Raw genomic sequence first — 14,011 nt, forward strand, 5'->3', positions numbered from 1 at the left:
AATAGTCATTAGGAAGGAGTTGTGAAGTGCTTTAAAGCATGGCTGTTAGCATTCTCAACAAAGCCTGAGCTGAAATCACACAAAAGAACCACCAAAACAAATACAAACATTTTGGTGCAAACTCTTCCCTTATTGACACTAGAGAAGTGAAAGTGGGGTCCACTGATATTTTTTTGAGCAAATAATATCTTGGTCCCATTGGTTTCTTTATTGCTTTCTCTGCCTTTTTTTGATACATGCTCCATTTCACTGAAGTCTTTAGTGAGGTGTTTGTGACTTTGAAAAGATTTTAAAAAGTAACCAAAGAAAATATCTGACTTTACAATTTAGCCAAATCCCAATGTGCTGTTAAAAAAATGAAAAGAAAATATTGTACTTTAAAATGCTGAACTGATGAAAAGACCCCCTAAAGACTTTATTATTTGGTTCAAGTTCAACTCTGAGTAAAATTAGAAAAAAAGAGCAGCTTTTAAGATCGTTTTCTAATTAAACCATTATTACTCCCTCCTTTTTTAAAATAAATTGATCAAAATTACACCTTAGAAAATTATGGCAATTTTTGTCTTTTCATATACTTAATTTAAAAAAATCTTCATCTTTTTTTCCTGAAAAATTTTATGCATTGTTTTTTTTTTCTTTAAAGTCTAGTCTAACTCACAAATGCATCCTTTTTCTCATGTATATTTGATACCAGGCTCCAGTCTAATCTGATAAAGTGCACTTTGCCTGTGGTGTCTTACAATAAGCTGGCTGCATTAGTGCCGGGAAAAATCAATACCGATTTATAATTTACCATCGCAAAAACCTATCACTTTTTATGACCCTCCATCCTCGCTCATTAATATTACATTAAAACACACACACACACATATACACACAAACAGGGAGAATTGTAGCTTCTTGGGTTTGCAGTTATAAAGAAACCTTTAATTGGTCTTAGTTTGGGAATTCAGACACAGATTTTGTTTACTTGCTGTATTTTAAAAATATGTTGTTTGCTTTGGGTTTTAAAATGATACACAATAGCTATCTGTATCTCAGTTGCTTCAGTTCTCATTTAGGCCACACAAGCACCAATACTTGAGCACTTACACACACACACACACATGCACGCATCACACACATGCACGCATACACACACACACACACACACACTCTACTGTCTTTCATTTTTTGCTCTTCGAGTTCCTCTTTTTTTCTTTGCACTTTCTTTTACCATGCTGAACCATTTTAGCTGACATTATTTCTCTTATCTCCTTTGCTAGTCATACTTGATATTTATTTTCTTTTCGTAGATCACTAAGAAGTCAAATGCCATCTTTTTGCATTGTCTGTTTCCAAAAGAAAGAATGAATATTTGATTTCCTTCTTCCCATCCCCCCCGAATGGAGAAGATTAGAGTGACCCTGTGTGGACATAGAGGGCTCCCACAAGCCCTTGCTGTTCAGCATCACAGAACTTAAGGCAAAGAAAGAGGCTTTCCATTTCCTTACCTTAGACAAATGAAAAAAAAATTAAACAATACTCTGCTTCTTACAAAGAGAATTAAACAGCTCTACCCTCATGTGTTTTTAGACTTAAAAACCTTATATCTAAATTCTTTCCAGATAATGTCGAAAAAAATGATGTCAGTGTTTATGTTGGCAGCTGTAAGGTGCTCTATTTATTTCATACCATTCAAATAGTTTCCAGGGAATTTTTCCTGTTAATATTGTGAAGAATTAGACTCCCTTCATGATTTGCTCCTTTCTCTGCTGTATTAAAGGTAAAGGAATAAATAGGTAAAAGGGAGTAAAAACCAGAGAAGCTAAGTAAATAAAATAAAATTGGAAATTCAGTGTGTTCTCAAGTGTGCAGTAGATCCACACTATGCAGCAAGTACATGTCGTGATTGGGTTTTTAAAAGACGTTCGCCTCCCCACTGACTGACAGGGCCTATTGATTTTTTAGGTTTCTGCCGTCATCAGTTTTCAGCCTCACAGCGGCCGTGTGTCGGGGTCAGGGCGCACCGGGGCTCACTGAGGCAGCCTTCGCCACTTCCAAAAGTGAAGAGCCGCTGAAAGAAAATCAATCATGTCATAAGTGGGAAGCATCAAAAAATTTTTCCCTGTATGGCCAAGGCCCATCAGCCTGTCTCCACTCAGTAGCTAAGGCTAGGCATCTGTCAAGTCGGGCTAGGTGAAAAGTATTAGAAATGCCAGTTAACCCATGGGAAGGCCGAGTAGGTGCTGTGCTCCCCCTTCCCTTTGTTTGTCAGTTGACTATGACAGGGTTAGGATTTCCACTTAATTTTTGAGGCCAAGAGCAGTTTCTCCTGCTTTTTCCCCCCTTCTCCTGCCCCAGTCTGCCCTGCTAGTCTGAAGAATGCACTGTATTGGGTCAAGGTCTGAAGAATGACTATAGAATCAGTGCAAAGTAGAGAGAAATAAAAAACAGATGTTTTCCTTTTGCACTCCGCTGTGCGGTCAGTGATGTTGAATTTTTATTGTCACAAATTTTATTTCTCAAATGAAGTCTTTTTTTTTTTCCAAATCCAACTTTGGAAGTACTTGCCGCCCATGTGAGTTTTTAATGATAGTTTTAATTGCCCATCTCACATGATGGTAGGAGTTTTACTTGACTGCTGTTCCAGTGTTTTTTCTGAGTTGAGTTATGACAAAATATGTTAATTGTTCCACTAATTGAGGGGGAAGGAGGAGAAACACTTCCATCACTTGGAGAAAAGAATATTCCTTGGAATGTTTGATTTTGATATTTTCCCTGTTTGTGCCATTCTTAGCCCATACAATTAGAGTCTGCCATTTGATTAAGCAATCAATGCTCAGGATCTGCATCAGATCTCTTGAAGAAAGGAAACAGTCTCTGCATTTGCCGCTTAGCCTGAAGTAATGGCTCAGTATATTTACCATTCAGTAAAATATTTAAGTTATGATAGCCAGCTTCTATGACTTGTAACTGCAGATCATATATTCTTAAGGAAGATAATGTCTAGGGTGTGATTTACAGGCCATTACCTAGGGATTGGAGGGAGGTGGGGAGAAAAGTATATATATATATATATATATATATATATATATATATAAACCACTAAGAGCCATATGCAATTGGTATTTTAAAAATGGAACAGAAGACTAGTTGTGATTGGTTTGCTTGGTGCTTTAATTTGCTCTATTTCCTGTCTTTCTGAGAGGCTTGTTGTCTCTGTTGGGTGGGTGTGTTCTTTTCATGATTGACACTGCCAATTTGAGCTACAGTTCTGAAATAGTACCAGAGGTGTTCTTTCTGTGAGAATTGGAACTAGGATTTGATTTGGCAGCAGAGGCTGCTTGAGAGATGTCCCTATCTGCTTGGAGTGGACATAGCAAGAGTTGTGGAGGAAAGAGGTAAATGATTGAAGTAAGGACTGTGCTTTAACTATCCGTTCCTAAATTGACATTCACTGCCTGAACCAAGATGTATACTCACTAATAAATATTTTAGCTCTCTCTGCTTCAGTGATTACACTCCCCATTCCATATAGATAAAAAGACAAAATGTTTCTTTAATCAGTACTGTGATGTGAGACCGTTAAGGTAATAGTGCTTGAAACTATTAGAATCTCAAAGATATTGACTGGCTTGCTTTTTGGTGTTGCAATTATAATTACATTTTAGGTTACGTTTTATGGGTTTATGCTAGTTCTAACAGAAAAGAAAGCAGTGTCCAGAATTTTTACAGAGGGAAGGATTATGGTGAAAATGTTGGTGTTATAGAGTGTTAGAGACTGCTAATATGTGATCTAATTATGATCAATTATTTTTTTCCCCCACATTTCTATAATGACAAGGCTTTGCAATTAGGAGAAGACCATCACTGTTAAATCTGCAGGATGATAAATGAGCCAGGCCAACTTGGAAAAAAAGTATATTTTACGTTATAGGTGATTTATTATTGGAAAGACCAGTTACAACCATAGCTAGTGTGAAATCAACCTTGGGGAAAGGGAAGAAGGTAACCAACAAATAAATTATTATCCTCAGGATGCATAAGTTAACATCACATTACCACTGCTATGAAATAAATACTCTCACTGAAGAGATTATAGCTCTAAAGCACACGAATTCTCTTTGTAATATGACAACCAGAAAAAAGTCCACAAAATGACTCTGATTTGGCTGAATTTTGAATGGTTAATTTAGTATATATCGTGTTGCTTAGGAAGATCTTGTTTGTCATCTCTAGCCATCAGGTAAGACTTTAAGGTACCTGTACTGTGACCCCTGGTTCCACTTGCTTAGGAGAAAATAATTTGGCTGACAGTTATTAAAAGGAAATGTAAACATCCCATTAAATATATCTTAGAATTAAACTAGCTTTTGTGCAGGCTCTGCCTAATCACATTGTTCTTTTCCATGCCCTGCATGCTTACGCAGTTGTTATAATCAAATACAGCCAGTGATCCATGAAGCACGAATTAGCCAGATGCAACCTATCCACCACAGGTAAAATTTTCCAGGATGCTCACTCAACTGCTGTAGTTTAAAAGTGTCAGAAATATTTTCAAATAGCCTTTTTGAAAAAAATAAAAAGACCCAGAACAGTGGATTTTGTAAGGCTCACAGCATTTTGTACTAGTCTGCCTTTCCATTCAAGCCTTTGTTTATAAATTGCCTTTGACATTTGCTCCCAGTGAAAAGTTGCAATCCGGAACAGAATTTTTAAAAGTTTGTGGGCTGGGTAGAGAAGAATTACAGAGTTTGGCAGGAGGAGAAAGAGTGGGTACAAAATTGCTCTTGAGGGAGAGAGAAGGGGAGAGAAAATGTGCATTTGAAAGATTGATAAGAATAGAGGGAGAGGGGAAAAAATAAAAAGAGGGGAAGTGATGATTCTTGACTTGTTGAAATGCAAAATCAAAATTTGCTGGCTATCAAAGAATTCTTGAAATACCTAAATGTTTCTTTCCTTGCCCCAGTCTCTCCCTAACACAAATTTCCTGAGCAGATTTTTAACTCCTCAGTGGGCTACCACAGGACGCCCTCATACAGCAGTCAAGCCCAATCAGTCCCAGGGACCTGGAGAACTTTCTTCTCCAAGAGCATTTCTTTCAAAGAGTCCTTCTCAGTGTCCACTTCTGACAATCAATAAGAGTCCGTAGATTGGCAACTCCTAGGTTAATTAATCATTCAATCGGTCGTATTTACTAAGCACTTACTGTGGGTAGAGCACTGTACTAAGAGTTTGGGAAAATACAACACAGAGGATTTGTGGTAGAAACGTTCCCTGCTCACAGTGTACTTACAGTCTAGAGGGGAACATACATTTTCCTTTCAGGGTATTTTAAGTTTGTGAACCGGACCAATTTTTTTTTTCTTCGTAGTGGTTTGTTTGTCATTTTTAAGGGAAACAAGCTGTATTTTTATTCCCCTCCCTGGAACATTGTTCCAAGCAGCATTTCTGAAGGATTTTTAGCTCTGCTGAAACAATAAACATTAATGATTCCAAAGAAGTCTTTATGATCTCTTGGGTCACAAATCCATTTTTTAAAGTCTCTAACTGTGGATTTTCAAATACACTTCAGAGCTACTATGGTCTTTTGAATAAATAGTATTCATTTAAAACATCTTTGCAATATACATTTTAAAAAATGTTCTAAATATGTATTCTTATGATAGACGATGATGAGTCCTAAAGAGCCATTATGGTCTATCGGGAAAATGTGTTGTTAACAATTGTCTATAAAATATGTATTTAAAAACTTTTACATTTCCAAAGATATATTTTGCTCCCACTGAACAGAAAAAATAAATTATCCAAGACCATAGAAATGTGGAAGGCCCATAAAAGTGAGAAGGCACAGGACTTTGGTTCCCATTCTTTAGATACTCCATGTCTCTGTGATGGAGGTGATACTGTTAGGAGATAGCTTCAGGTGTGCTTGTGGCATTGAAAGATCATCTTGCTGTTCCTTATATTCTTGGATTAGCAGCACATCTGATCTTTCATGTCCACAACAGCACCCCAAGAACATACATTAATAATCAGTGGATGCATAGCATTGCTCTGAGAGCATGTTCTCTCAGAAGGCTTAGAACAACGTGTGTTTATACACATCTTTTGAATGCCATTCAAGATTCAGGAATTTGTTGTGGGCAAGGAATGTATCTGTTTTACTGTTAAATCACATTTTCCCAACTACTTAGTACAGTGCTCTGCACCCAGTAAGCACTAAATAAATATGATTGATTGAATATAAGAATGTGTCTTCTACAGATCCACTTGTTAGGGAAAGAATTGCTATATGACCATAATAGCATACACCTTTAGATGCTTGGATATGGTAGCCAAATGAAAAACCTCACAATGGTTTTCTGGGTATATATTATGATACTAGGAGGCTCAGAGCCTCAGTTCCTGTGCAAACAGTGTAATTGGCCTGCACCTTGGGGGAGTGGTCTAGAGAAACTCCATGCATATCCCCTCATCAAAGTGCCATTTGAGGATCAGTCAATTTACTGAACATTCCCTGTATTTACTGAGCCTTCACTATGTGCAGAGCACTGTAAAAATGGTGGTATTTGTTAAGCGCTTACTATGTGCAAAGCACTGTTCTAAGCGCTGGGGGATACTAGGTAATCAGGTTGTCCCACGTGGGGCTCACAGTTTTAATCCCCATTTCACAGATGAGGTAACTGAGGCACAGAGAAGTTAAGTGACTTGCCCAACATCACACAGCTGGCAAGTGGCGGAGCTGGGATTCGAACCCATGCTCTCTGACTCCCAAGCCCGTGCTCGTTCCACGGTACCACGCTGTATTGAATGCTTGGTAGGGTAGGAAAAACATGACTTCCTTTTGAATAAAAGTTATTCAACAGAATTTCTGAAAGGGCCTTCAGACTTTCCAGTAGTAGAGAAAAACTGCTTTTTCTCATAGAGGAGTGTGAGGAAATTGAGGATACTGTACAGTATAAAGAAGTTATCAGCATGGAAACCTTGGCAATTGTTCACTTTGAGATTATCAAAAATATTCCTAGCCATCTTTCTTTAAAAACACACACCCACACAAAAATCAGGAGTTGGTTATAGTGGTTCTTAGCTCCTACCTAAGGGTGTGATGGAACCTAGTCGAGGCATAAATTATGTCTTCTACTGGTTACCTTTTAGCTTTGGCTTAGTCCTGAGCATCACAACTCTTCTACCAAATGTTGAGCCCTAAGTCTTCTAGTTGACACCATTCCAAGGAGTTACCTAGCATAACATGCCTCAAAGGGTGGATAACATTAAACTTGAGTTTGAAAATCTGCTTTCAAATTGGAGGATCAATATATTTAACCCTTGAAGGTATTATGCTCCCAGAATTGGAGTTTAATTGGAATCTGTTCAATGTCCTTAGCAAACATATCACTCTTGTTTCTTCCTGGGACAGATTTGCCTTCCTGGGGTACATTTACAGTTTAAGGAAGAAAGCGACTCCCTTAGGATTCTTGTAAAGTGATTGGGATAGTCTTTCCTGCTTGGTTACTCCGTAAATCAGAGTGGCACAACCATGCTTCCAAATTTTTTAACCTTAACTGAATAGTCTGTTGCCATCTATCTGCTTTGGATCTTGGACAGTGCTGATGAATTTTGATATTGCTCTTAGCTTGGCAGTTCAGTTTTTCTTAGATTTTCAGTTCTCAAAGCAGTCAACCTTTATAGTAATGCATATGACCTGCTGAAGATTTAACTGGCATTCATGCCCTTCCAAAGTTTGTTGATTTGAAGATCATAGATATGTTTGGGATTAAATATGTTATTTCACTGCAGTCATGGTAAAAAGATTAGTATTCATGGCAATTTTCATTTGAAAAAGTACTTTCTAAACATGAACTAATTCTTGAAGCAAGAAGCAGTATTATGATACCCATTTTAAAGGTGGGAATATGCAGCTTTCAAATTCTGAGGATATAGTTTGATTGCTAACCACGCTGTTTTAGAATAATTAGAGATGAAAAGATCCATTAAGCAATCTAGTTCTCCTATCCCCAACTCCTCTTGTGCACACTTCCTCCCTCCCACACCAGTCAGAGCAGGAAGCTCCCTACGATCCACTTTCTAATGCTTTTTCCGGTTTAGTTTTAAATATCCCAGGGGATGCTCCTCTTGCTGCTGGCTACCTTTCGAAGAGAATCCCTCAGACTAAAAGTGGTTTTTGTATTTCAAGCAGAGTCCCTCCTCTCACCATCTCAGGAAAGAATCTTGGAAATATCTTTCTCTCTCTCTCTCTCTCTCTCTCTCCCCCCTTCTCCCACTGAATTTTTTTTTCTATAGCATGGTTCCTAGATTTACTAACCCAGCCATATGGGATTATGCATTAGAGTTGGAATATGAGCTCATGAAATTAGCATTAACTGCTTTAAACCCTAGGTGCTCGTGTTTATGGAATAAGCAAGTCATAATCACTGACCACAGCCATTAAAATCTTATGTGAGTAAAACTTAGTGTACAAAGACTTTCTATAAGCTAAATCCCTTGAAGCATAAACGATCACAATATAATATAACAAGAATAATTAATAAGAAGCGTGCCAGTGACCTTGAATATTAATATTGTTTCCTTTTCCTGTAAACAAACTGGGTGATTTTATTATTATTTTTGTGCAGTAATTTGGCATAAACACTGCTTTTCACATAATTTCCCCAGGTGACTTTTGTCTCCTTGGCAATTTCCGGCTTTAATAAAGAAAACCTAATTAAGAAGGAGCTGTTGATTGGTTTGCTAGTGTAATTAACACAGGTGATGCTAATGAGTTTCAATGAAACCAGTGGTTTATGGGAAAAATAAACAAAATGATGTTGCATATGGTCTGACTGATATGTACACTTCTGGAAGAAATTATGATGATTTTCAAGCCTCATGTGAGTGGTTTGTGGGCATGAAGTGGGGAGATAAAATGTTTTATAAGATTCATTAGTGGAGTTAGACCAAATTGAGAGAGACTCATTGTTAGGCTATATTAAAAATCAGATTTCTCTGGCTACATGGTGGGCCCTTCTAAGTTAATTCTATTTGTGTGTGGTTTGTTTTTTCATGGGCATCAAAGGGAAAGTATTCACTTGAAAATTGTGCTTACTTGGAATTCCTCCCCCATCTCCCTTTCCTTGAAGTTTGAGATTGCATGGTGCTCAGGAGGGTCACTCAAGGGAACATTATTTTTGTTTCCCTTCAGGACGCTTAGCCCAAACTCTGATTTTCTCCACTTAACTTTAAAAGAGCTTGCTTTCATATAAAAAACAACTTCTTGGTGGAAATGAACTGTCACCCACAACTCCTATTGTGTGTGTGTTTGTGTGTGTGTATAGGTGTGTGTGTGTGTGTGAGAGAGAGAGAGAGAGAGAGAGAGAGAGAGAGAGAATATGAATGGGAATTAAGGGAAGTGAAGGGGAGAGGGGAGAATTTCCAGCCAGCTTTTTGCCACCCAACATCCTTTTCTTGCTGCTTTTGTGGAGGAATCATTTAAATAGCATCTGTTTTGCAAGGTGAGCATGGCAGTGATGTTTATATTTCCAAGGGGACCTTCTCTTCTTATTTGTCCTGGACCTTTCTTTAAATCGTCCTTTTATTTGTTTTTCTCTTGCTTTTCATTTTCATCTCATGTTTCATCATCATGTAGTTAATTCCTTTTTTTTTTTTTCAGCTGCTGCTACACTTTGTCTTGTCTATTGCTATGTGACAGAAAAGCCAAAGACGTTCTGTGTCTGGCAGTACACCTCCAGGGACATCTTTTGAACTCTCATAATTTGTATTTATTGCCACCCACTTTGTAAGTTCACAGTTTAATTTGCCAGCAGTGGCAGTGTTAGGCCGACACAGTAAAACAAGATAACGTTAAAATGTCAGAACGAGAGGGGGCATGAATGATGCATTACCCAGTACTAGAACTTGCACTTGTCATGCCTTTCCACCAAAGTGATGTTAACTACCTTTTGAGAGCTTTATCTGACTGGTATTACTCCGAAATAGGATCATTAGTTCACTGCTCTGATTAGGAGGTTGCTATGGTTGATTAACTCTTCTGGAACTGGGATCTCAGTGGAAACATTAAGTGAATCGTGCTGGGTTATGCATCTAGAACTAATTTATAATTATTTTTTGCAATTATTTGCAGTTGTTTACATGTGTTTTCCCCATCATGTAGTGCAGATCACTGATGAAACTTATAGCAGAAATGGCCAGTCCCTATATGTATGTTATTTTAACCTATAACACCTTTAAGGAAATTTAGAAGAATTTCAGATGAAAAATAAACTTTTTGTCAAAACAGTGAACATTCTTAACCATGCTTTTTATGACTTTCTGAGATTCCTTAATGTGCAAACTGAGGACATTCCATTACTTTCCCTGTGACTTAAATTCTTCATGAACCCTAACAGTGCTTCTTGTCGTACCAAGGTTTGATCACAGTGATGAACCCTTCTGTAGGAGATGCCATTATGATCCAAAATGCTGTCACCTCAAATTAAGGGTGCAACAAGAGGATCCCCACACGTGGAATATTTGTGGAAAGTATGAAAAAAGCACCTTAATGCTCTGAGAACCCATAGAGAATTTGCTGGGCTCTTAGTATTTCTGCCCTTTCTATTCCAGAATGCTTTTAATTCAATTTACATGGTTAACCAAAACTGCTTTAAAACAATTCACCTGGAAGATCTTGATAAAAGAAATAAAATGTGACCTAGATAGGCTGGGTCATAACTCCCCAGAGATAGATATATATATATTTAGAATTGAATAGAGGTGGTAGTATAAAATAAGCATTTAAAAAGGGGTGAAAATTAGGTTATTCACAATTCTGACTCATTATTTCATTAGTTTATCACATATGTAAAATTAATCACAGTGTCATTTTTCATCATTCACATTATACTAAGATCTCTCTGATAGATTTATTGGTAATCAATGGCAATACATGAAGAGTAAGCTTCCTCTATGCTAATATATATGTCAAGGCAGGCACTAACTACTTGTTTAAGGAGAACTGGATGTACACCTCTATTTCTGAAAGAAACTTAGGGTGACCTAATTGAGATTAAATCCTTGTGGAAACAAGTTGAAACCAGCTTAATACATATTGTCAGTCAAAATTTGCTCTCCCCTCCTGCCTCATATTGCAAGCATTGTGGCTAGTTGACTACATAGCCGTGAATGCAGATAAGCGGGGATTATGGGTAGAACAGCGACTCAAGGGTAGGATATTTGCTTTCTAGAAGGGATCCACTATATATATATATATACATATATAAGATGACCCATTTAAAATTTAATGAAAAATGACCTTCAGCGAGACCTATTTCTATTGGATTTCCCTGAATTGAACCAATTTCAGAAATCCCCAGCACTTGGGTCTATCCTATAGAAACCAAGAAGGTAAGTTATTTCTCCCAGGTAGTAGGATTAGTAAATCTTGCTAAGGCTCATACTTTTAGCTTTCTACCCAATCCCTTGACGTCACTTGCCTTTTCAAAATATCTCTTGATATTTTCCTTTATGAGTACTTGCATTTTCTCAGAGAGGTGGCCAAGTTCCAAAGTGACTCAGACTGAGAAGTGAAATGTCCTTTCTTTTATAAAGCAGAATGTGGCAGAATGTTCTTCAGGGACCAAGTCTGTATGTTGAAAAATAATTGTTCAAGCTGAATTATGAGTTCATTCTGAAAGCCATCTCTCTACTGCTTTTTCCATATGACTCAAATGTCTACAAGTCCCAGGTTGTCCCAGATAGTGAGAACAAAAGCGAAACCACCTCTGATTTTTGTCTACCTTTTTTGCTCTAAGCCAAGGCTTTGCAGCACCATTAGGATGTAGATTATCATATTTAAAACCTGTGATGACACCGTTGTACCCATCTGAATGATTAATCTGCTCATTAAAAGAGTGCCGATGGGCTAGTCTAATTGGAACATGGATCTTCTTAAAGGACGTTACAGGGTCGGGAATAGGAAATATTACTCATAACATAAAGTAGGGATTAATTATGCTACTAAATACTACTCTGTGAAATTTACATATGGGTCTGGTCATAGACAAGGGTTAGCAAAAGTGTAGCATCCCGTTTTATAATATTTAAGTCAACTTAAAGACACATGTAGCATATTCTTACTCAAAACACAAATCTTAAACTGATACTTATGAAAGCAGGCTCAGGCTATGATGACATGTACACCTCCACATCACTGAAATTCTGTTGCTTAAAATATGCAATTTTTTTCAAGAACTTGCAAAATCTATAGCCTTAAAAAGTCTTTTTTTCTAGTAACGAGGCACAAAAATCGTAACCAGGAAAATGTTGATCTTATCTGTGAAGAATCAAGTACAAATGAATATGTAAATGTTTAATTGTGATGTTTGAAGATCTGAAAATATGAAACACGTAGAACAAGATGATACTTTGATAAGCAATTACTCTGACACAGTCATTCGATTCTCTAGGTATTGTGTTGAGAAAGCACTCAGGCATTGGGAGTATGTGTGTGATCAGATATAGATGATATCAATAAGAATACTAACAAAGTAATGAAATCCAGAATATGAAAAATGGTTTCAAGCATTTTGGGTATTTTTCTGTATATCTGTTGCTCTGACAACTTTAAAATCTTTATTTTACAGTGCTACTTAATACATTATTTTAATGTTCAAGATTATCTATGGACACTAAGCTATTAGACTTTTATGGCTCAGTTTTAGTATCATGCTTAAAGGGTTTAGTAATAATATCCAGCTCCCCTAATCTACTTTTGTATGTTTGGGTAAAGTCCTGTAAGGAAGTTGTCATTTTTATATGAGCATCTGCAGAAAATTTTTGTGTGGTGTTTTCCTATCTATGCCCTAAATTATCAAGCATACTTTACCAAATGCAAAATGTCTTAGATATGGGTATTGCTCCAGTTCAACCTTAATATATTTAGTTTGACATTATTGAAATTTTAATTCATTCAACAGTTTTATTCAAAAGTTTTAGGATCACTTCATTCTATCCTAGGATGGGAAAGGATTTAAAAAAAATTCCATCTATCCACCTGCCTGCATGCATCTCTCAAATAAGGCAGATCAGTCCATCAATCAGTCATATTAAGCACTTACTGTGTGCATAGCACTGTATTAAGCTTTTGGGAGAGTACAGTAAAAGTATCCATTCTATTACTAAACTCTTCCAGAAAGGAAATTGAAAGTTCCCTAGGTCAGTTTTTCTAATATGCAGCAACTGCTTTTTTTATATGATGATCACTACTAGTATTCAAAATAAATTTGTGTGAGCCCGTTGTTGGGCAGGGATTGTCTCCGTCTGTTGCTGAATTTTATGTTGTAAGTGCTTAGTACAGTGCTCTGCACACAGTAAGGGCTCAATAAATATAATTGAATGAAAGTAGTGATCCAAGCACTGGGCTAGATATAAGTTAATCATGGTCCCTGTTCTTCATGGGACTCCCAGTAAAAGTAGGAAAAAGAACAGGTATTTAGTCCCCACTTTGGAGATGTTGGAGATGAAGTAAATGAAGCACAAAGAAGTTAAATAACTTGCCCGAGGTCACACAGCAGTCAAGTGGCAGAGCTGGACTTAGAACACAGGTCTTTTGACTCCTTGGCCCATGGTCCTTCTACTACTTTATCTCTTTCCTACATATTATTTGGGGGAAATTTATTTCTGTTTTGAGGTAGTAATCTATAGCTTCAAAAATAAAGGAAATAGAGATGTATTTAGCTCTTCATTTTAAAAGATAACATTAACAATGATGGAAACTATCTATCCTTGTGGAAGTGGCTGAAAGTACTTATGCTATCTCCTCTGTAATCTGTGAGCATAGTGATGGTTCCTTGCTCTGTTGATATATTGGCTCCTGCTTTCAAGACTGCTTCTTTTCAAAGCCACTATTCATGGAGCGCAATCCCTCTCATGATTCCTGTCTGCTAGATTGATCTGTCATTGTGGTGATATTCCAAGAGCTTACTGCTGCATCCCATTATTTAAGGTTGGACTTGACTATGTCTTTCCATGGATC

At 37.2% G+C, this 14,011-nt stretch overlaps 1 protein-coding gene across 1 annotated transcript in view; it reads left to right on the top strand.

Annotated features, from left to right (window-relative positions):
• The window catches only part of EBF1 (EBF transcription factor 1), a 346,244-nt gene that overhangs the window by 97,618 nt on the left and 234,615 nt on the right, over positions 1-14,011 (top strand).

This window comes from Ornithorhynchus anatinus, chromosome X1, assembly GCF_004115215.2.
Source record: "Ornithorhynchus anatinus isolate Pmale09 chromosome X1, mOrnAna1.pri.v4, whole genome shotgun sequence".
Classification (NCBI taxonomy): Eukaryota; Metazoa; Chordata; class Mammalia; order Monotremata; family Ornithorhynchidae; genus Ornithorhynchus; species Ornithorhynchus anatinus.